Source organism: Phyllobates terribilis, unplaced genomic scaffold, assembly GCF_046119375.1.
Source record: "Phyllobates terribilis strain yellow unplaced genomic scaffold, ASM4611937v1 Scaffold_1__5_contigs__length_1240528914, whole genome shotgun sequence".
NCBI classification, from domain to species: domain Eukaryota; kingdom Metazoa; phylum Chordata; class Amphibia; order Anura; family Dendrobatidae; genus Phyllobates; species Phyllobates terribilis.
The window spans coordinates 1,101,377,585-1,101,400,916 of NW_027362761.1; positions in this window are offsets into that span (position 1 = coordinate 1,101,377,585).

Sequence of the window (23,332 nt, forward strand, 5' to 3'; positions counted from 1 at the left end):
CTGTGGTTTTGCCATCCCACGGTAAAAAATCTCTATTATTCAGGTTTTGGTAGTTTTTTCCGTAAAGAAAAACAGTAGTGTCTCCAGACTGTTGTGACACAAAAATATGTCTGTGGAAAATAGTCTTGTGTAGGCCCGACATCCCAGTTTGGTTTCGCAGTTCCACGGGTCAAATCGCTGTACTATCCAGTTTTGGGCCTTTGGTATCTAAAAAAAAAGCAATTTGAGTGTGTCGCTCACTGTTCAGCCACAAATATCTCTATTTAAAAAACTGTGGTATACCCCAGTAAACAATAACTGTATTTTTGCCATCCCACGGTAAAAAATCTCTATTATTCAGCTTTTGGTAGTTTTTTCCGTAAAGAAAAACAGTAGTGTCTCCTGACTGTTGTGACACAAAAATATATCTGTTGAAAATAGTCTTGTGTAGGCCCGACATCCCAGTGTGGTTTCGCAGTTCCACGGGTCAAATCGCTGTACTATCCAGTTTTGGGCCTTTGATATCTAAATAAAAAGCAGTTTGAGTGTGTCACTCACTGTTCAGCCGCAAATATCTCTATTTAAAAAAGTGTGGTATACCCAGTAAACAATGACTGTGGTTTTGCCATCCCACGGTAAAAAATCTCTATTATTCAGCTTTTGGTAGTTTTTTCCGTAAAGAAAAACAGTAGTGTCTCCAGACTGTTGTGACACAAAAATATATCTGTTGAAAATAGACTTGTGTAGGCCCGACATCCCAGTGTGGTTTCGCAGTTCCACGGGTCAAATCACTGTACTATCCAGTTTTGGGCCTTTGGTATCTAAAAAAAAGCAGTTTGAGTGTGTCGCTCACTGTTCAGCCGCAAATATCTCTATTTAAAAAAGTGTGGTATACCCCAGTAAACAATAACTGTGGTTTTGCCATCCCACGGTAAAAAATCTCTATTATTCAGCTTTTCGTAGTTTTTTCCGTAAAGAAAAACAGTAGTGTCTCCTGACTGTTGTGACACAAAAATATATCTGTTGAAAATAGTCTTGTGTAGGCCCGACATCCCAGTGTGGTTTCGCAGTTCCACTGGTCAAATCGCTGTACTATCCAGTTTTGGGCCTTTGGTATCTAAAAAAAAAGCAGTTTGAGTGTGTCGCTCACTGTTCAGCCACAAATATCTCTATTTAAAAAAGTGTGGTATACCCCAGTAAACAATAACTGTGGTTTTGCCATCCCACGGTAAAAAATCTCTATTATTCAGCTTTAGGTAGTTTTTTCCGTAAGGAAAAACAGTAGTGTCTCCAGACTGTTGTGACACAAAAATATATCTATTGAAAATAGTCTTGTGTAGGCCCGACATCCCAGTGTGGTTTCGCAGTTCCACGGGTCAAATCGCTGTACTATCCAGTTTTTGGCCTTTGGTATCTTAAAAAAAAGCTGTTTGAGTGTGTCGCTCACTGTTCAGCCACAAATATCTCTATTTAAAAAAGTGTGGTATACCCCAGTAAACAATAACTGTGGTTTTGCCATCCCACGGTAAAAAATCTCTATTATTCAGCTTTTGGTAGTTTTTTCCGTAAGGAAAAACAATAGTGTCTCCAGACTATTGTGACACAAAAATATATCTGTTGAAAATAGTCTTGTGTAGCCCCGACATCCCAGTTTGGTTTCTCAGTTCCACGGGTCAAATCGCTGTACTATCCAGTTTTGGGCCTTTGGTATCTAAAAAAAAGCAGTTTGAGTGTGTCGCTCACTGTTCAGCCGCAAATATCTCTATTTAAAAAAGTGTGGTATACCCCAGTAAACAATAACTGTGGTTTTGCCATCCCACGGTAAAAAATCTCTATTATTCAGCTTTTCGTAGTTTTTTCCGTAAAGAAAAAAAGTAGTGTCTCCTGACTGTTGTGACACAAAAATATATCTGTTGAAAATAGTCTTGTGTAGGCCCGACATCCCAGTGTGGTTTCGCAGTTCCACGGGTCAAATCGCTGTACTATCCAGTTTTGGGCCTTTGGTATCTAAAAAAAAAGCAGTTTGAGTGTGTCGCTCACTGTTCAGCCGCAAATATCTCTATTTTAAAAAGTGTGGTATACCCCAGTAAACAATAACTGTGGTTTTGCCATCCCACGGTAAAAAATCTCTATTATTCAGGTTTTGGTAGTTTTTTCCGTAAAGAAAAACAGTAGTGTCTCCTGACTGTTGTGACACAAAAATATATCTGTTGAAAATAGACTTGTGTAGGCCCGACATCCCAGTGTGGTTTCGCAGTTCCACGGGTCAAATCACTGTACTATCCAGTTTTGGGCCTTTGGTATCTAAAAAAAAGCAGTTTGAGTGTGTCGCTCACTGTTCAGCCGCAAATATCTCTATTTAAAAAAGTGTGGTATACCCCAGTAAACAATAACTGTGGTTTTGCCATCCCACGGTAAAAAATCTCTATTATTCAGCTTTTCGTAGTTTTTTCCGTAAAGAAAAACAGTAGTGTCTCCTGACTGTTGTGACACAAAAATATATCTGTTGAAAATAGTCTTGTGTAGGCCCGACATCCCAGTGTGGTTTCGCAGTTCCACGGGTCAAATCGCTGTACTATCCAGTTTTGGGCCTTTGGTATCTAAAAAAAAAGCAGTTTGAGTGTGTCGCTCACTGTTCTGCCGCAAATATCTCTATTTTAAAAAGTCTGGTATACCCCAGTAAACAATAACTGTGGTTTTGCCATCCCACGGTAAAAAATCTCTATTATTCAGGTTTTGGTAGTTTTTTCCGTAAAGAAAAACAGTAGTGTCTCCTGACTGTTGTGACACAAAAATATATCTGTTGAAAATAGACTTGTGTAGGCCCGACATCCCAGTGTGGTTTCGCAGTTCCACGGGTCAAATCACTGTACTATCCAGTTTTGGGCCTTTGGTATCTAAAAAAAAAGCAGTTTGAGTGAGTCGCTCACTGTTCAGCCGCAAAAATCTCTATTTAAAAAAGTGTGGTATACCCCAGTAAACAATAACTGTGGTTTTGCCATCCCACGGTAAAAAATCTCTATTATTCAGCTTTTGGTAGTTTTTTCTGTAAAGAAAAACAGTAGTGTCTCCTGACTGTTGTGACACAAAAATATATCTGTTGAAAATAGTCTTGTGTAGGCCCGACATCCCAGTGTGGTTTCGCAGTTCCACGGGTCAAATCGCTGTACTATCCAAAAAAAAAGCTGTGGTATCAAAAAAAAAGCAGTTTGAGTGTGTCGCTCACTGTTCAGCCGCAAATATCTCTATTTAAAAAAGTGTGGTATACCCCAGTAAACCATAACTGTGGTTTTGCCATCCCACGGTAAAAAATCTCTATTATTCAGCTTTTGGTAGTTTTTTCCGTAAAGAAAAACAGTAGTGTCTCCTGACTGTTGTGACAACAAAATATATCTGTTGAAAATAGTCTTGTGTAGGCCCGACATCCCAGTTTGGTTTCACAGTTCCACGGGTCAAATCGCTGTGCTATCCAGTTTTGGGCCTTTGGTATCTAAAAAAAAAGCAGTTTGAATGTGTCGCTCACCGTTCAGCCGCAAATATCTCTATTTAAAAAAGTGTGGTATACCCCAGTAAACAATAACTGTGGTTTTGCCATCCCACGGTAAAAAATCTCTATTATTCAGGTTTTGGTAGTTTTTTCCGTAAAGAAAAACAGTAGTGTCTCCTGAATGTTGTGACATAAAAATATATCTGTTGAAAATAGTCTTGTGTAGGCCCGACATCCCAGTGTGGTTTCGCAGTTCCACGGGTCAAATCACTGTACTATCCAGTTTTGGGCCTTTGGTATCTAAAAAAAAAGCAGTTTGAGTGTGTCGCTCACTGTTCAGCCGCAAATATCTCTATTTAAAAAAGTGTGGTATACCCCAGTAAACAATGACTGTGGTTTTGCCATCCCACGGTAAAAAATCTCTATTATTCAGCTTTAGGTAGTTTTTTCCGTAAGGAAAAACAGTAGTGTCTCCAGACTGTTGTGACACAAAAATATATCTATTGAAAATAGTCTTGTGTAGGCCCGACATCCCAGTGTGGTTTCGCAGTTCCACGGGTCAAATCGCTGTACTATCCAGTTTTTGGCCTTTGGTATCTTAAAAAAAAGCTGTTTGAGTGTGTCGCTCACTGTTCAGCCACAAATATCTCTATTTAAAAAAGTGTGGTATACCCCAGTAAACAATAACTGTGGTTTTGCCATCCCACGGTAAAAAATCTCTATTATTCAGCTTTTGGTAGTTTTTTCCGTAAGGAAAAACAATAGTGTCTCCAGACTATTGTGACACAAAAATATATCTGTTGAAAATAGTCTTGTGTAGCCCCGACATCCCAGTTTGGTTTCGCAGTTCCACGGGTCAAATCGCTGTACTATCCAGTTTTGGGCCTTTGGTATCTAAAAAAAAGCAGTTTGAGTGTGTCGCTCACTGTTCAGCCGCAAATATCTCTATTTAAAAAAGTGTGGTATACCCCAGTAAACAATAACTGTGGTTTTGCCATCCCACGGTAAAAAATCTCTATTATTCAGCTTTTCGTAGTTTTTTCCGTAAAGAAAAAAAGTAGTGTCTCCTGACTGTTGTGACACAAAAATATATCTGTTGAAAATAGTCTTGTGTAGGCCCGACATCCCAGTGTGGTTTCGCAGTTCCACGGGTCAAATCGCTGTACTATCCAGTTTTGGGCCTTTGGTATCTAAAAAAAAAGCAGTTTGAGTGTGTCGCTCACTGTTCAGCCGCAAATATCTCTATTTTAAAAAGTGTGGTATACCCCAGTAAACAATAACTGTGGTTTTGCCATCCCACGGTAAAAAATCTCTATTATTCAGGTTTTGGTAGTTTTTTCCGTAAAGAAAAACAGTAGTGTCTCCTGACTGTTGTGACACAAAAATATATCTGTTGAAAATAGACTTGTGTAGGCCCGACATCCCAGTGTGGTTTCGCAGTTCCACGGGTCAAATCACTGTACTATCCAGTTTTGGGCCTTTGGTATCTAAAAAAAAGCAGTTTGAGTGTGTCGCTCACTGTTCAGCCGCAAATATCTCTATTTAAAAAAGTGTGGTATACCCCAGTAAACAATAACTGTGGTTTTGCCATCCCACGGTAAAAAATCTCTATTATTCAGCTTTTCGTAGTTTTTTCCGTAAAGAAAAACAGTAGTGTCTCCTGACTGTTGTGACACAAAAATATATCTGTTGAAAATAGTCTTGTGTAGGCCCGACATCCCAGTGTGGTTTCGCAGTTCCACGGGTCAAATCGCTGTACTATCCAGTTTTGGGCCTTTGGTATCTAAAAAAAAAGCAGTTTGAGTGTGTCGCTCACTGTTCAGCCGCAAATATCTCTATTTTAAAAAGTCTGGTATACCCCAGTAAACAATAACTGTGGTTTTGCCATCCCACGGTAAAAAATCTCTATTATTCAGGTTTTGGTAGTTTTTTCCGTAAAGAAAAACAGTAGTGTCTCCTGACTGTTGTGACACAAAAATATATCTGTTGAAAATAGACTTGTGTAGGCCCGACATCCCAGTGTGGTTTCGCAGTTCCACGGGTCAAATCACTGTACTATCCAGTTTTGGGCCTTTGGTATCTAAAAAAAAAGCAGTTTGAGTGAGTCGCTCACTGTTCAGCCGCAAAAATCTCTATTTAAAAAAGTGTGGTATACCCCAGTAAACAATAACTGTGGTTTTGCCATCCCACGGTAAAAAATCTCTATTATTCAGCTTTTGGTAGTTTTTTCTGTAAAGAAAAACAGTAGTGTCTCCTGACTGTTGTGACACAAAAATATATCTGTTGAAAATAGTCTTGTGTAGGCCCGACATCCCAGTTTGGTTTCGCAGTTCCACGGGTCAAATCGCTGTACTATCCAAAAAAAAAGCTGTGGTATCAAAAAAAAAGCAGTTTGAGTGTGTCGCTCACTGTTCAGCCGCAAATATCTCTATTTAAAAAAGTGTGGTATACCCCAGTAAACCATAACTGTGGTTTTGCCATCCCACGGTAAAAAATCTCTATTATTCAGCTTTTGGTAGTTTTTTCCGTAAAGAAAAACAGTAGTGTCTCCTGACTGTTGTGACAACAAAATATATCTGTTGAAAATAGTCTTGTGTAGGCCCGACATCCCAGTTTGGTTTCACAGTTCCACAGGTCAAATCGCTGTGCTATCCAGTTTTGGGCCTTTGGTATCTAAAAAAAAAGCAGTTTGAATGTGTCGCTCACCGTTCAGCCGCAAATATCTCTATTTAAAAAAGTGTGGTATACCCCAGTAAACAATAACTGTGGTTTTGCCATCCCACGGTAAAAAATCTCTATTATTCAGGTTTTGGTAGTTTTTTCCGTAAAGAAAAACAGTAGTGTCTCCTGAATGTTGTGACATAAAAATATATCTGTTGAAAATAGTCTTGTGTAGGCCCGACATCCCAGTGTGGTTTCGCAGTTCCACGGGTCAAATCACTGTACTATCCAGTTTTGGGCCTTTGGTATCTAAAAAAAAAGCAGTTTGAGTGTGTCGCTCACTGTTCAGCCGCAAATATCTCTATTTAAAAAAGTGTGGTATACCCCAGTAAACAATGACTGTGGTTTTGCCATCCCACGGTAAAAAATCTCTATTATTCAGGTTTTGGTAGTTTTTTCCGTAAAGAAAAACAGTAGTGTCTCCAGACTGTTGTGACACAAAAATATGTCTGTGGAAAATAGTCTTGTGTAGGCCCGACATCCCAGTTTGGTTTCGCAGTTCCACGGGTCAAATCGCTGTACTATCCAGTTTTGGGCCTTTGGTATCTAAAAAAAAAGCAATTTGAGTGTGTCGCTCACTGTTCAGCCACAAATATCTCTATTTAAAAAACTGTGGTATACCCCAGTAAACAATAACTGTATTTTTGCCATCCCACGGTAAAAAATCTCTATTATTCAGCTTTTGGTAGTTTTTTCCGTAAAGAAAAACAGTAGTGTCTCCTGACTGTTGTGACACAAAAATATATCTGTTGAAAATAGTCTTGTGTAGGCCCGACATCCCAGTGTGGTTTCGCAGTTCCACGGGTCAAATCGCTGTACTATCCAGTTTTGGGCCTTTGATATCTAAATAAAAAGCAGTTTGAGTGTGTCACTCACTGTTCAGCCGCAAATATCTCTATTTAAAAAAGTGTGGTATACCCAGTAAACAATGACTGTGGTTTTGCCATCCCACGGTAAAAAATCTCTATTATTCAGCTTTTGGTAGTTTTTTCCGTAAAGAAAAACAGTAGTGTCTCCAGACTGTTGTGACACAAAAATATATCTGTTGAAAATAGACTTGTGTAGGCCCGACATCCCAGTGTGGTTTCGCAGTTCCACGGGTCAAATCACTGTACTATCCAGTTTTGGGCCTTTGGTATCTAAAAAAAAGCAGTTTGAGTGTGTCGCTCACTGTTCAGCCGCAAATATCTCTATTTAAAAAAGTGTGGTATACCCCAGTAAACAATAACTGTGGTTTTGCCATCCCACGGTAAAAAATCTCTATTATTCAGCTTTTCGTAGTTTTTTCCGTAAAGAAAAACAGTAGTGTCTCCTGACTGTTGTGACACAAAAATATATCTGTTGAAAATAGTCTTGTGTAGGCCCGACATCCCAGTGTGGTTTCGCAGTTCCACGGGTCAAATCGCTGTACTATCCAGTTTTGGGCCTTTGGTATCTAAAAAAAAAGCAGTTTGAGTGTGTCGCTCACTGTTCAGCCGCAAATATCTCTATTTTAAAAAGTCTGGTATACCCCAGTAAACAATAACTGTGGTTTTGCCATCCCACGGTAAAAAATCTCTATTATTCAGGTTTTGGTAGTTTTTTCCGTAAAGAAAAACAGTAGTGTCTCCTGACTGTTGTGACACAAAAATATATCTGTTGAAAATAGACTTGTGTAGGCCCGACATCCCAGTGTGGTTTCGCAGTTCCACGGGTCAAATCACTGTACTATCCAGTTTTGGGCCTTTGGTATCTAAAAAAAAAGCAGTTTGAGTGAGTCGCTCACTGTTCAGCCGCAAATATCTCTATTTAAAAAAGTGTGGTATACCCCAGTAAACAATAACTGTGGTTTTACCATCCCACGGTAAAAAAATCTCTATTATTCAGCTTTTGGTAGTTTTTTCCGTAAAGAAAAACAGTAGTGTCTCCAGACTATTGTGACACAAAAATATATCTGTTGAAAATAGTCTTGTGTAGCCCCGACATCCCAGTTTGGCTTCGCAGTTCCACGGGTCAAATCGCTGTACTATCCAGTTTTGGGCCTTTGGTATCTAAAAAAAAAGCAGTTTGAGTGTGTTGCTCACTGTTCAGCCGCAAATATCTCTATTTAAAAAAGTGTGGTATACCCCAGTAAACAATAACTGTGGTTTTGCCATCCCACGGTAAAAAATCTCTATTATTCAGCTTTTGGTAGTTTTTTCTGTAAAGAAAAACAGTAGTGTCTCCAGACTGTTGTGACACAAAAATATATCTATTGAAAATAGTCTTGTGTAGGCCCGACATCCCAGTGTGGTTTCGCAGTTCCACGGGTCAAATCGCTGTACTATCCAGTTTTTGGCCTTTGGTATCTTAAAAAAAAGCTGTTTGAGTGTGTCGCTCACTGTTCAGCCACAAATATCTCTATTTAAAAAAGTGTGGTATACCCCAGTAAACAATAACTGTGGTTTTGCCATCCCACGGTAAAAAATCTCTATTATTCAGCTTTTGGTAGTTTTTTCCGTAAGGAAAAACAATAGTGTCTCCAGACTATTGTGACACAAAAATATATCTGTTGAAAATAGTCTTGTGTAGCCCCGACATCCCAGTTTGGTTTCGCAGTTCCACGGGTCAAATCGCTGTACTATCCAGTTTTGGGCCTTTGGTATCTAAAAAAAAGCAGTTTGAGTGTGTCGCTCACTGTTCAGCCGCAAATATCTCTATTTAAAAAAGTGTGGTATACCCCAGTAAACAATAACTGTGGTTTTGCCATCCCACGGTAAAAAATCTCTATTATTCAGCTTTTCGTAGTTTTTTCCGTAAAGAAAAAAAGTAGTGTCTCCTGACTGTTGTGACACAAAAATATATCTGTTGAAAATAGTCTTGTGTAGGCCCGACATCCCAGTGTGGTTTCGCAGTTCCACGGGTCAAATCGCTGTACTATCCAGTTTTGGGCCTTTGGTATCTAAAAAAAAAAGCAGTTTGAGTGTGTCGCTCACTGTTCAGCCGCAAATATCTCTATTTTAAAAAGTGTGGTATACCCCAGTAAACAATAACTGTGGTTTTGCCATCCCACGGTAAAAAATCTCTATTATTCAGGTTTTGGTAGTTTTTTCCGTAAAGAAAAACAGTAGTGTCTCCTGACTGTTGTGACACAAAAATATATCTGTTGAAAATAGACTTGTGTAGGCCCGACATCCCAGTGTGGTTTCGCAGTTCCACGGGTCAAATCACTGTACTATCCAGTTTTGGGCCTTTGGTATCTAAAAAAAAGCAGTTTGAGTGTGTCGCTCACTGTTCAGCCGCAAATATCTCTATTTAAAAAAGTGTGGTATACCCCAGTAAACAATAACTGTGGTTTTGCCATCCCACGGTAAAAAATCTCTATTATTCAGCTTTTCGTAGTTTTTTCCGTAAAGAAAAACAGTAGTGTCTCCTGACTGTTGTGACACAAAAATATATCTGTTGAAAATAGTCTTGTGTAGGCCCGACATCCCAGTGTGGTTTCGCAGTTCCACGGGTCAAATCGCTGTACTATCCAGTTTTGGGCCTTTGGTATCTAAAAAAAAAGCAGTTTGAGTGTGTCGCTCACTGTTCAGCCGCAAATATCTCTATTTTAAAAAGTCTGGTATACCCCAGTAAACAATAACTGTGGTTTTGCCATCCCACGGTAAAAAATCTCTATTATTCAGGTTTTGGTAGTTTTTTCCGTAAAGAAAAACAGTAGTGTCTCCTGACTGTTGTGACACAAAAATATATCTGTTGAAAATAGACTTGTGTAGGCCCGACATCCCAGTGTGGTTTCGCAGTTCCACGGGTCAAATCACTGTACTATCCAGTTTTGGGCCTTTGGTATCTAAAAAAAAAGCAGTTTGAGTGAGTCGCTCACTGTTCAGCCTCAAAAATCTCTATTTAAAAAAGTGTGGTATACCCCAGTAAACAATAACTGTGGTTTTGCCATCCCACGGTAAAAAATCTCTATTATTCAGCTTTTGGTAGTTTTTTCTGTAAAGAAAAACAGTAGTGTCTCCTGACTGTTGTGACACAAAAATATATCTGTTGAAAATAGTCTTGTGTAGGCCCGACATCCCAGTGTGGTTTCGCAGTTCCACGGGTCAAATCGCTGTACTATCCAAAAAAAAAGCTGTGGTATCAAAAAAAAAGCAGTTTGAGTGTGTCGCTCACTGTTCAGCCGCAAATATCTCTATTTAAAAAAGTGTGGTATACCCCAGTAAACCATAACTGTGGTTTTGCCATCCCACGGTAAAAAATCTCTATTATTCAGCTTTTGGTAGTTTTTTCCGTAAAGAAAAACAGTAGTGTCTCCTGACTGTTGTGACAACAAAATATATCTGTTGAAAATAGTCTTGTGTAGGCCCGACATCCCAGTTTGGTTTCACAGTTCCACGGGTCAAATCGCTGTGCTATCCAGTTTTGGGCCTTTGGTATCTAAAAAAAAAGCAGTTTGAATGTGTCGCTCACCGTTCAGCCGCAAATATCTCTATTTAAAAAAGTGTGGTATACCCCAGTAAACAATAACTGTGGTTTTGCCATCCCACGGTAAAAAATCTCTATTATTCAGGTTTTGGTAGTTTTTTCCGTAAAGAAAAACAGTAGTGTCTCCTGAATGTTGTGACATAAAAATATATCTGTTGAAAATAGTCTTGTGTAGGCCCGACATCCCAGTGTGGTTTCGCAGTTCCACGGGTCAAATCACTGTACTATCCAGTTTTGGGCCTTTGGTATCTAAAAAAAAAGCAGTTTGAGTGTGTCGCTCACTGTTCAGCCGCAAATATCTCTATTTAAAAAAGTGTGGTATACCCCAGTAAACAATGACTGTGGTTTTGCCATCCCACGGTAAAAAATCTCTATTATTCAGGTTTTGGTAGTTTTTTCCGTAAAGAAAAACAGTAGTGTCTCCAGACTGTTGTGACACAAAAATATGTCTGTGGAAAATAGTCTTGTGTAGGCCCGACATCCCAGTTTGGTTTCGCAGTTCCACGGGTCAAATCGCTGTACTATCCAGTTTTGGGCCTTTGGTATCTAAAAAAAAAGCAATTTGAGTGTGTCGCTCACTGTTCAGCCACAAATATCTCTATTTAAAAAACTGTGGTATACCCCAGTAAACAATAACTGTATTTTTGCCATCCCACGGTAAAAAATCTCTATTATTCAGCTTTTGGTAGTTTTTTCCGTAAAGAAAAACAGTAGTGTCTCCTGACTGTTGTGACACAAAAATATATCTGTTGAAAATAGTCTTGTGTAGGCCCGACATCCCAGTGTGGTTTCGCAGTTCCACGGGTCAAATCGCTGTACTATCCAGTTTTGGGCCTTTGATATCTAAATAAAAAGCAGTTTGAGTGTGTCACTCACTGTTCAGCCGCAAATATCTCTATTTAAAAAAGTGTGGTATACCCAGTAAACAATGACTGTGGTTTTGCCATCCCACGGTAAAAAATCTCTATTATTCAGCTTTTGGTAGTTTTTTCCGTAAAGAAAAACAGTAGTGTCTCCAGACTGTTGTGACACAAAAATATATCTGTTGAAAATAGACTTGTGTAGGCCCGACATCCCAGTGTGGTTTCGCAGTTCCACGGGTCAAATCACTGTACTATCCAGTTTTGGGCCTTTGGTATCTAAAAAAAAGCAGTTTGAGTGTGTCGCTCACTGTTCAGCCGCAAATATCTCTATTTAAAAAAGTGTGGTATACCCCAGTAAACAATAACTGTGGTTTTGCCATCCCACGGTAAAAAATCTCTATTATTCAGCTTTTCGTAGTTTTTTCCGTAAAGAAAAACAGTAGTGTCTCCTGACTGTTGTGACACAAAAATATATCTGTTGAAAATAGTCTTGTGTAGGCCCGACATCCCAGTGTGGTTTCGCAGTTCCACGGGTCAAATCGCTGTACTATCCAGTTTTGGGCCTTTGGTATCTAAAAAAAAAGCAGTTTGAGTGTGTCGCTCACTGTTCAGCCGCAAATATCTCTATTTTAAAAAGTCTGGTATACCCCAGTAAACAATAACTGTGGTTTTGCCATCCCACGGTAAAAAATCTCTATTATTCAGGTTTTGGTAGTTTTTTCCGTAAAGAAAAACAGTAGTGTCTCCTGACTGTTGTGACACAAAAATATATCTGTTGAAAATAGACTTGTGTAGGCCCGACATCCCAGTGTGGTTTCGCAGTTCCACGGGTCAAATCACTGTACTATCCAGTTTTGGGCCTTTGGTATCTAAAAAAAAAGCAGTTTGAGTGAGTCGCTCACTGTTCAGCCGCAAATATCTCTATTTAAAAAAGTGTGGTATACCCCAGTAAACAATAACTGTGGTTTTACCATCCCACGGTAAAAAAATCTCTATTATTCAGCTTTTGGTAGTTTTTTCCGTAAAGAAAAACAGTAGTGTCTCCAGACTATTGTGACACAAAAATATATCTGTTGAAAATAGTCTTGTGTAGCCCCGACATCCCAGTTTGGCTTCGCAGTTCCACGGGTCAAATCGCTGTACTATCCAGTTTTGGGCCTTTGGTATCTAAAAAAAAAGCAGTTTGAGTGTGTTGCTCACTGTTCAGCCGCAAATATCTCTATTTAAAAAAGTGTGGTATACCCCAGTAAACAATAACTGTGGTTTTGCCATCCCACGGTAAAAAATCTCTATTATTCAGCTTTTGGTAGTTTTTTCTGTAAAGAAAAACAGTAGTGTCTCCTGACTGTTGTGACACAAAAATATATCTGTTGAAAATAGTCTTGTGTAGGCCCAACATCCCAGTGTGGTTTCGCAGTTCCACGGGTCAAATCGCTGTACTATCCAAAAAAAAAGCTGTGGTATCAAAAAAAAAGCAGTTTGAGTGTGTCGCTCACTGTTCAGCCGCAAATATCTCTATTTAAAAAAGTGTGGTATACCCCAGTAAACCATAACTGTGGTTTTGCCATCCCACGGTAAAAAATCTCTATTATTCAGCTTTTGGTAGTTTTTTCCGTAAAGAAAAACAGTAGTGTCTCCTGACTGTTGTGACAACAAAATATATCTGTTGAAAATAGTCTTGTGTAGGCCCGACATCCCAGTTTGGTTTCACAGTTCCACGGGTCAAATCGCTGTGCTATCCAGTTTTGGGCCTTTGGTATCTAAAAAAAAAGCAGTTTGAATGTGTCGCTCACCGTTCAGCCGCAAATATCTCTATTTAAAAAAGTGTGGTATACCCCAGTAAACAATAACTGTGGTTTTGCCATCCCACGGTAAAAAATCTCTATTATTCAGGTTTTGGTAGTTTTTTCCGTAAAGAAAAACAGTAGTGTCTCCTGAATGTTGTGACATAAAAATATATCTGTTGAAAATAGTCTTGTGTAGGCCCGACATCCCAGTGTGGTTTCGCAGTTCCACGGGTCAAATCACTGTACTATCCAGTTTTGGGCCTTTGGTATCTAAAAAAAAAGCAGTTTGAGTGTGTCGCTCACTGTTCAGCCGCAAATATCTCTATTTAAAAAAGTGTGGTATACCCCAGTAAACAATGACTGTGGTTTTGCCATCCCACGGTAAAAAATCTCTATTATTCAGGTTTTGGTAGTTTTTTCCGTAAAGAAAAACAGTAGTGTCTCCAGACTGTTGTGACACAAAAATATGTCTGTGGAAAATAGTCTTGTGTAGGCCCGACATCCCAGTTTGGTTTCGCAGTTCCACGGGTCAAATCGCTGTACTATCCAGTTTTGGGCCTTTGGTATCTAAAAAAAAAGCAATTTGAGTGTGTCGCTCACTGTTCAGCCACAAATATCTCTATTTAAAAAACTGTGGTATACCCCAGTAAACAATAACTGTATTTTTGCCATCCCACGGTAAAAAATCTCTATTATTCAGCTTTTGGTAGTTTTTTCCGTAAAGAAAAACAGTAGTGTCTCCTGACTGTTGTGACACAAAAATATATCTGTTGAAAATAGTCTTGTGTAGGCCCGACATCCCAGTGTGGTTTCGCAGTTCCACGGGTCAAATCGCTGTACTATCCAGTTTTGGGCCTTTGATATCTAAATAAAAAGCAGTTTGAGTGTGTCACTCACTGTTCAGCCGCAAATATCTCTATTTAAAAAAGTGTGGTATACCCAGTAAACAATGACTGTGGTTTTGCCATCCCACGGTAAAAAATCTCTATTATTCAGCTTTTGGTAGTTTTTTCCGTAAAGAAAAACAGTAGTGTCTCCAGACTGTTGTGACACAAAAATATATCTGTTGAAAATAGTCTTGTGTAGGCCCGACATCCCAGTTTGGTTTCGCAGTTCCACGGGTCAAATCGCTGTACTATCCAGTTTTGGGCCTTTGATATCTAAAAAAAAAGCAGTTTGAGTGTGTCGCTCACTGTTCAGCCGCAAATATCTCTATTTAAAAAAGTGTGGTATACCCCAGTAAACAATAACTGTGGTTTTGCCATCCCACGGTAAAAAATCTCTATTATTCAGCTTTTGGTAGTTTTTTCCGTAAGGAAAAGCAGTAGTGTCTCCAGACTGTTGTGACACAAAAATATATCTGTTGAAAATAGTCTTGTGTAGGCCCGACATCCCAGTGTGGTTTCGCAGTTCCACGGGTCAAATCGCTGTACTATCCAGTTTTGGGCCTTTGGTATCTTAAAAAAAAGCAGTTTGAGTGTGTCGCTCACTGTTCAGCCGCAAATATCTCTATTTAAAAAAGTGTGGTATACCCCAGTAAACAATAACTGTGGTTTTGCCATCCCACGGTAAAAAATCTCTATTATTCAGCTTTTGGTAGTTTTTTCCGTAAAGAAAAACAGTAGTGTCTCCAGACTATTGTGACACAAAAATATATCTGTTGAAAATAGTCTTGTGTAGTCCCGACATCCCAGTTTGGTTTCGCAGTTCCACGGGTCAAATCGCTGTACTATCCAGTTTTGGGCCTTTGGTATCTAAAAAAAAAGCAGTTTGAGTGTGTCGCTCACTGTTCAGCCGCAAATATCTCTATTTAAAAAAGTGTGGTATACCCCAGTAAACAATATCTGTGGTTTTGCCATCCCACGGTAAAAAATCTCTATTATTCAGCTTTTGGTAGTTTTTTCCGTAAAGAAAAACAGTAGTGTCTCCTGACTGTTGTGACACAAAAATATATCTGTTGAAAATAGTCTTGTGTAGGCCCGACATCCCAGTGTGGTTTCGCAGTTCCACGGGTCAAATCGCTGTACTATCCAGTTTTGGGCCTCTGGTATCTAAAAAAAAAGCAGTTTGAGTGTGTCGCTCACTGTTCAGCCGCAAATATCTCTATTTAAAAAAGTGTGGTATACCCCAGTAAACAATAACTGTGGTTTTGCCATCCCACGGTAAAATATCTCTATTATTCAGCTTTTGGTAGTTTTTTCCGTAAAGAAAAACAGTAGTGTCTCCTGACTGTTGTGACACCAAAATATATCTGTTGAAAATAGTCTTGTGTAGGCCCAACATCCCAGTTTGGTTTCACAGTTCCACGGGTCAAATCGCTGTGCTATCCAGTTTTGGGCCTTTGGTATCTAAAAAAAAAGCAGTTTGAGTGTGTCGCTCACTGTTCAGCCGCAAATATCTCTATTTAAAAAAGTGTGGTATACCCCAGTAAACAATAACTGTGGTTTTGCCATCCCACGGTAAAAATCTCTATTATTCAGGTTTTGGTAGTTTTTTCCGTAAAGAAAAACAGTAGTGTCTCCTGACTGTTGTGACACAAAAATATATCTGTTGAAAATAGTCTTGTGTAGGCCCGACATCCCAGTGTGGTTTCGCAGTTCCACGGGTCAAATCACTCTACTATCCAGTTTTGGGCCTTTGGTATCTAAAAAAAAAGCAGTTTGAGTTAGTCGCTCACTGTTCAGCCGCAAATATCTCTATTTAAAAAAGTGTGGTATACCCCAGTAAACAATAACTGTGGTTTTCCCATCGCACAGTAAAAAATCTCTATTATTCAGCTTTTGGTAGATTTTTACGTAAAGAAAAGCAGTAGTGTCTCCTGACTGTTGTGACACAAAAATATATCTGTTGAAAATAATCTTGTGTAGGCCCGACATCCCAGTGTGGTTTCGCAGTTCCACGGGTCAAAACGCTGTACTATCCAGTTTTGGGCCTTTGGTATCTAAAAAAAAAGCAGTTTGAGTGTGTCGCTCACTGTTCAGCCGCAAATATCTCTATTTAAAAAAGTGTGGTATACCCCAGTAAACAATAACTGTGGTTTTGCCATCCCACGGTAAAAAATCTCTATTATTCAGCTTTTCGTAGTTTTTTCCGTAAAGAAAAACAGTAGTGTCTCCTGACTGTTGTGACACAAAAATATATCTGTTGAAAATAGTCTTGTGTAGGCCCGACATCCCAGTGTGGTTTCGCAGTTCCACGGGTCAAATCGCTGTACTATCCAGTTTTGGGCCTTTGGTATCTAAAAAAAAAGCAGTTTGAGTGTGTCGCTCACTGTTCAGCTGCAAATATCTCTATTTAAAAAAGTGTGGTATACCCCAGTAAACAATAACTGTGGTTTTGCCATCCCACGGTAAAAAATCTCTATTATTCAGGTTTTGGTAGTTTTTTCCGTAAAGAAAAACAGTAGTGTCTCCTGACTGTTGTGACACAAAAATATATCTGTTGAAAATAGACTTGTGTAGGCCCGACATCCCAGTGTGGTTTTGCAGTTCCACGGGTCAAATCACTGTACTATCCAGTTTTGGGCCTTTGGTATCTAAAAAAAAAGCAGTTTGAGTGAGTCGCTCACTGTTCAGCCGCAAATATCTCTATTTAAAAAAGTGTGGTATACCCCAGTAAACAATAACTGTGGTTTTGCCATCCCACGGTAAAAAATCTCTATTATTCAGCTTTTGGTAGTTTTTTCCATAAAGAAAATCAGTAGTGTCTCCAGACTATTGTGACACAAAAATATATCTGTTGAAAATAGTCTTGTGTAGCCCCGACATCCCAGTTTGGTTTCGCAGTTCCACGGGTCAAATCGCTGTACTATCCAGTTTTGGGCCTTTGGTATCTAAAAAAAAAGCAGTTTGAGTGTGTTGCTCACGGTTCAGCCGCAAATATCTCTATTTAAAAAAGTGTGGTATACCCCAGTAAACAATAACTGTGGTTTTGCCATCCCACGGTAAAAAATCTCTATTATTCAGCTTTTGGTAGTTTTTTCCGTAAAGAAAAACAGTAGTGTCTCCTGACTGTTGTGACACAAAAATATATCTGTTGAAAATAGTCTTGTGTAGGCCCGACATCCCAGTGTGGTTTCGCAGTTCCACGGGTCAAATCGCTGTACTATCCAGTTTTGGGCCTGTGGTATCAAAAAAAAAAGCAGTTTGAGTGTGTCGCTCACTGTTCAGCCGCAAATATCTCTATTTAAAAAAGCGTGGTATACCCCAGTAAACAATAACTGTGGTTTTGCCATCCCACGGTAAAAAATCTCTATTATTCAGCTTTTGGTGGTTTTTTCCGTAAAGAAAAACAGTAGTGTCTCCTGACTGTTGTGACAACAAAATATATCTGTTGAAAATAGTCTTGTGTAGGCCCGACATCCCAGTTTGGTTTCACAGTTCCACGGGTCAAATCGCTGTGCTATCCAGTTTTGGGCCTTTGGTATCTAAAAAAAAAGCAGTTTGAGTGTGTCGCTCACCGTTCAGCCGCAAATATCTCTATTTAAAAAAGTGTGGTATACCCCAGTAAACAATAACTGTGGTTTTGCCATCCCTCGGTAAAAAATCTCTATTATTCAGCTTTTGGTAGTTTTTTCTCTAAAGAAAAACAGTAGTGTCTCCTGACTGTTGTGACATTAAAATATATCTGTTGAATATAGTCTTGTGTAGGCCCAACATCCCAGTTTGGTTTCACAGTTCCACGGGTCAAATCGCTGTGTTATCCAGTTTTTTGCCTTTGGTATCTAAAAAAAAAGCAGTTTGAGTGTGTCGCTCACTGTTCAGCCGCAAATATCTCTATTTAAAAAACTGTGGTATACCCCAGTAAACAATAACTGTGGTTTTGCTATCTAACGGTAAAAATCTCTATTATTCAGGTTTTGGTAGTTTTTTCCGTAAAGAAAAACAGTAGTGTCTCCTGACTGTTGTGACACAAAAATATATCTGTTGAACATAGTCTTGTGTAGGCCCGACATCCCAGTGTGGTTTCGCAGTTCCACGGGTCAAATCACTCTACTATCCAGTTTTGGGCCTATGGTATCTAAAAAAAAAGCAGTTTGAGTTAGTCGCTCACTGTTCAGCCGCAAATATCTCTATTTAAAAAAGTGTGGTATACCCCAGTAAACAATAACTGTGGTTTTCCCATCGCACAGTAAAAAATCTCTATTATTCAGCTTTTGTTAGTTTTTTCCGTAAAGAAAAACAGTAGTGTCTCCTGACTGTTGTGACACAAAAATATATCTGTTGAAAATAGTCTTGTGTAGGCCCGACATCCCAGTGTGGTTTCGCAGTTCCACGGGTCAAATCGCTGTACTATCCAGTTTTGGGCCTGTGGTATCAAAAAAAAAAGCAGTTTGAGTGTGTCGCTCACTGTTCAGCCGCAAATATCTCTATTTAAAAAAGTGTGGTATACCCCAGTAAACAATAACTGTGGTTTTGCCATCCCACGGTAAAAAATCTCTATTATTCAGCTTTTGGTGGTTTTTTCCGTAAAGAAAAACAGTAGTGTCTCCTGACTGTTGTGACAACAAAATATATCTGTTGAAAATAGTCTTGTGTAGGCCCGACATCCCAGTTTGGTTTCACAGTTCCACGGGTCAAATCGCTGTGCTATCCAGTTTTGGGCCTTTGGTATCTAAAAAAAAAGCAGTTTGAGTGTGTCGCTCACCGTTCAGCCGCAAATATCTCTATTTAAAAAAGTGTGGTATACCCCAGTAAACAATAACTGTGGTTTTGCCATCCCACGGTAAAAAATCTCTATTATTCAGGTTTTGGTAGTTTTTTCCGTAAAGAAAAACAGTAGTGTCTCCTGAATGTTGTGACATAAAAATATATCTGTTGAAAATAGTCTTGTGTAGGCCCGACATCCCAGTGTGGTTTCGCAGTTCCACGGGTCAAATCACTGTACTATCCAGTTTTGGGCCTTTGGTATCTAAAAAAAAAGCAGTTTGAGTGTGTCGCTCACTGTTCAGCCGCAAATATCTCTATTTAAAAAAGTGTGGTATACTCCAGTAAACAATGACTGTGGTTTTGCCAACCCACGGTAAAAAATCTCTATTATTCAGGTTTTGGTAGTTTTTTCCGTAAAGAAAAACAGTAGTGTCTCCAGACTGTTCTGACACAAAAATATATCTGTGGAAAATAGTCTTGTGTAGGCCCGACATCCCAGTTTGGTTTCGCAGTTCCACGGGTCAAATCGCTGTACTATCCAGTTTTGGGCCTTTGGTATCTAAAAAAAAAGCAATTTGAGTGTGTCGCTCACTGTTCAGCCGCAAATATCTCTATTTAAAAAACTGTGGTATACCCCAGTAAACAATAACTGTGTTTTTGCCATCCCACGGTAAAAAATCTCTATTATTCAGCTTTTGGTAGTTTTTTCCGTAAAGAAAAACAGTAGTGTCTCCTGACTGTTGTGACACAAAAATATATCTGTTGAAAATAGTCTTGTGTAGGCCCGACATCCCAGTGTGGTTTCGCAGTTCCACGGGTCAAATCGCTGTACTATCCAGTTTTGGGCCTTTGATATCTAAATAAAAAGCAGTTTGAGTGTGTCACTCACTGTTCAGCCGCAAATATCTCTATTTAAAAAAGTGTGGTATACCCCAGTAAACAATGACTGTGGTTTTACCATCCCACGGCAAAAAATCTCTATTATTCAGCTTTTGGTAGTTTTTTCCGTAAAGAAAAACAGTAGTGTCTCCAGACTGTTGTGACACAAAAATATATCTGTTGAAAATAGTCTTGTGTAGGCCCGACATAACAGTTTGGTTTCGCAGTTCCACGGGTCAAATCGCTGTACTATCCAGTTTTGGGCCTTTGATATCTAAAAAAAAAGCAGTTTGAGTGTGTCGCTCACTGTTCAGCCGCAAATATCTCTATTTAAAAAAGTGTGGTATACCCCAGTAAACAATAACTGTGGTTTTGCCATCCCACGGTAAAAAATCTCTATTATTCACCTTTTGGTAGTTTTTTCCGTAAGGAAAAGCAGTAGTGTCTCCAGACTGTTGTGACACAAAAATATATCTGTTGAAAATAGTCTTGTGTAGGCCCCACATCCCAGTGTGGTTTCGCAGTTCCACGGGTCAAATCGCTGTACTATCCACTTTTGGGCCTTTGGTATCTAAAAAAAAAGCAGTTTGAGTGTGTCGCTCACTGTTCAGCCGAAAATATCTCTATTTAAAAAAGTGTGGTATACCCCAGTAAACAATAACTGTGGTTTTGCCATCCCACTGTAAAAAATCTCTATTATTCAGCTTTTGGTAGTTTTTTCCGTAAAGAAAAACAGTAGTGTCTCCTGACTGTTGTGACACAAAAATATATCTGTTGAAAATAGTCTTGTGTAGGCCCTACATCCCAGTTTGGTTTCGCAATTCCACGGGTCAAATCGCTGTACTATCCAGTTTTGGGCCTTTGGTATCTAAAAAAAAAGCAGTTTGAGTGTGTCGCTCACTGTTCAGCCGCAAATATCTCTATTTAAAAAAGTGTGGTATACCCCAGTAAACAATGACTGTGGTTTTGCCAACCCACGGTAAAAAATCTCTATTATTCAGGTTTTGGTAGTTTTTTCCGTAAAGAAAAACAGTAGTGTCTCCAGACTGTTCTGACACAAAAATATATCTGTGGAAAATAGTCTTGTGTAGGCCCGACATCCCAGTTTGGTTTCGCAGTTCCACGGGTCAAATCGCTGTACTATCCAGTTTTGGGCCTTTGGTATCTAAAAAAAAAGCAATTTGAGTGTGTCGCTCACTGTTCAGCCGCAAATATCTCTATTTAAAAAACTGTGGTATACCCCAGTAAACAATAACTGTGTTTTTGCCATCCCACGGTAAAAAATCTCTATTATTCAGCTTTTGGTAGTTTTTTCCGTAAAGAAAAACAGTAGTGTCTCCTGACTGTTGTGACACAAAAATATATCTGTTGAAAATAGTCTTGTGTAGGCCCGACATAACAGTTTGGTTTCGCAGTTCCACGGGTCAAATCGCTGTATTATCCAGTTTTGGGCCTTTGATATCTAAAAAAAAAGCAGTTTGAGTGTGTCGCTCACTGTTCAGCCGCAAATATCTCTATTTAAAAAAGTGTGGTATACCCCAGTAAACAATAACTGTGGTTTTGCCATCCCACGGTAAAAAATCTCTATTATTCACCTTTTGGTAGTTTTTTCCGTAAGGAAAAGCAGTAGTGTCTCCAGACTGTTGTGACACAAAAATATATCTGTTGAAAATAGTCTTGTGTAGGCCCCACATCCCAGTGTGGTTTCGCAGTTCCACGGGTCAAATCGCTGTACTATCCACTTTTGGGCCTTTGGTATCTAAAAAAAAAGCAGTTTGAGTGTGTCGCTCACTGTTCAGCCGCAAATATCTCTATTTAAAAAAGTGTGGTATACCCCAGTAAACAATAACTGTGGTTTTGCCATCCCACTGTAAAAAATCTCTATTATTCAGCTTTTGGTAGTTTTTTCCGTAAAGAAAAACAGTAGTGTCTCCTGACTGTTGTGACACAAAAATATATCTGTTGAAAATAGTCTTGTGTAGGCCCTACATCCCAGTTTGGTTTCGCAATTCCACGGGTCAAATCGCTGTACTATCCAGTTTTGGGCCTTTGGTATCTAAAAAAAAAGCAGTTTGAGTGTGTCGCTCACTGTTCAGCCGCAAATATCTCTATTTAAAAAAGTGTGGTATACCCCAGTAAACAATAACTGTGGTTTTGCCATCCCACGGTAAAAAATCTCTATTATTCAGCTTTTGGTAGTTTTTTCCGTAAAGAAAAACAGTAGTGTCTCCTGACTGTTGTGACACCAAAATATATCTGTTGAAAATAGTCTTGTGTAGGCCCGACATCCCAGTTTGGCTTCACAGTTCCACGGGTCAAATCGCTGTGCTATCCAGTTTTTTGCTTTTGGTATCTAAAAAAAAAGCAGTTTGAGTGTGTCGCTCACTGTTCAGCCGCAAATATCTCTATTTAAAAAAGTGTGGTATACCCCAGTAAACAATAACTGTGGTTTTGCCATCCCACGGTAAAAATCTCTATTATTCAGGTTTTGGTAGTTTTTTCCGTAAAGAAAAACAGTAGTGTCTCCTGACTGTTGTGACACAAAAATATATCTGTTGAAAATAGTCTTGTGTAGGCCCGACATCCCAGTGTGGTTTCGCAGTTCCACGGGTCAAATCACTGTACTATCCAGTTTTGGGCCTTTGGTATCTAAAAAAAAAGCAGTTTGAGTTAGTCGCTCACTGTTCAGCCGCAAATATCTCTATTTAAAAAAGTGTGGTATACCCCAGTAAACAATAACTGTGGTTTTCCAATCGCACAGTAAAAAATCTCTATCATTCAGCTTTTGGTAGATTTTTCCGTAAAGAAAAACAGTAGTGTCTCCTGACTGTTGTGACACAAAAATATATCTGTTGAAAATAATCTTGTGTAGGCCCGACATCCCAGTGTGGTTTCGCAGTTCCACGGGTCAAATCGCTGTACTATCCAGTTTTGGGCCTTTGGTATCTAAAAAAAAAGCAGTTTGAGTGTGTCGCTCACTGTTCAGCCGCAAATATCTCTATTTAAAAAAGTGTGGTATACCCCAGTAAACAATAACTGTGGTTTTGCCATCCCACGGTAAAAAATCTCTATTATTCAGCTTTTGGTAGTTTTTTCCGTAAAGAAAAACAGTAGTGTCTCCTGACTGTTGTGACACCAAAATATATCTGTTGAAAATAGTCTTCTGTAGGCCTGACATCCCAGTTTGGTTTCACAGTTCCACGGGTCAAATCGCTGTGCTATCCAGTTTTTTGCCTTTGGTATCTAAAAAAAAGCAGTTTGAGTGTGTCGCTCACTGTTCAGCCGCAAATATCTCTATTTAAAAAAGTGTGGTATACCCCAGTAAACAATAACTGTGGTTTTGCTATCCCACGGTAAAAATCTCTATTATTCAGCTTTTTTTAGTTTTTTCCGTAAAGAAAAACAGTAGTGTCTCCTGACAGTTGTGACACAAAAATATATCTGTTGAAAATAGTCTTGTGTAGGCCCGACATCCCAGTGTGGTTTCGCAGTTCCACGGGTCAAATCACTGTACTA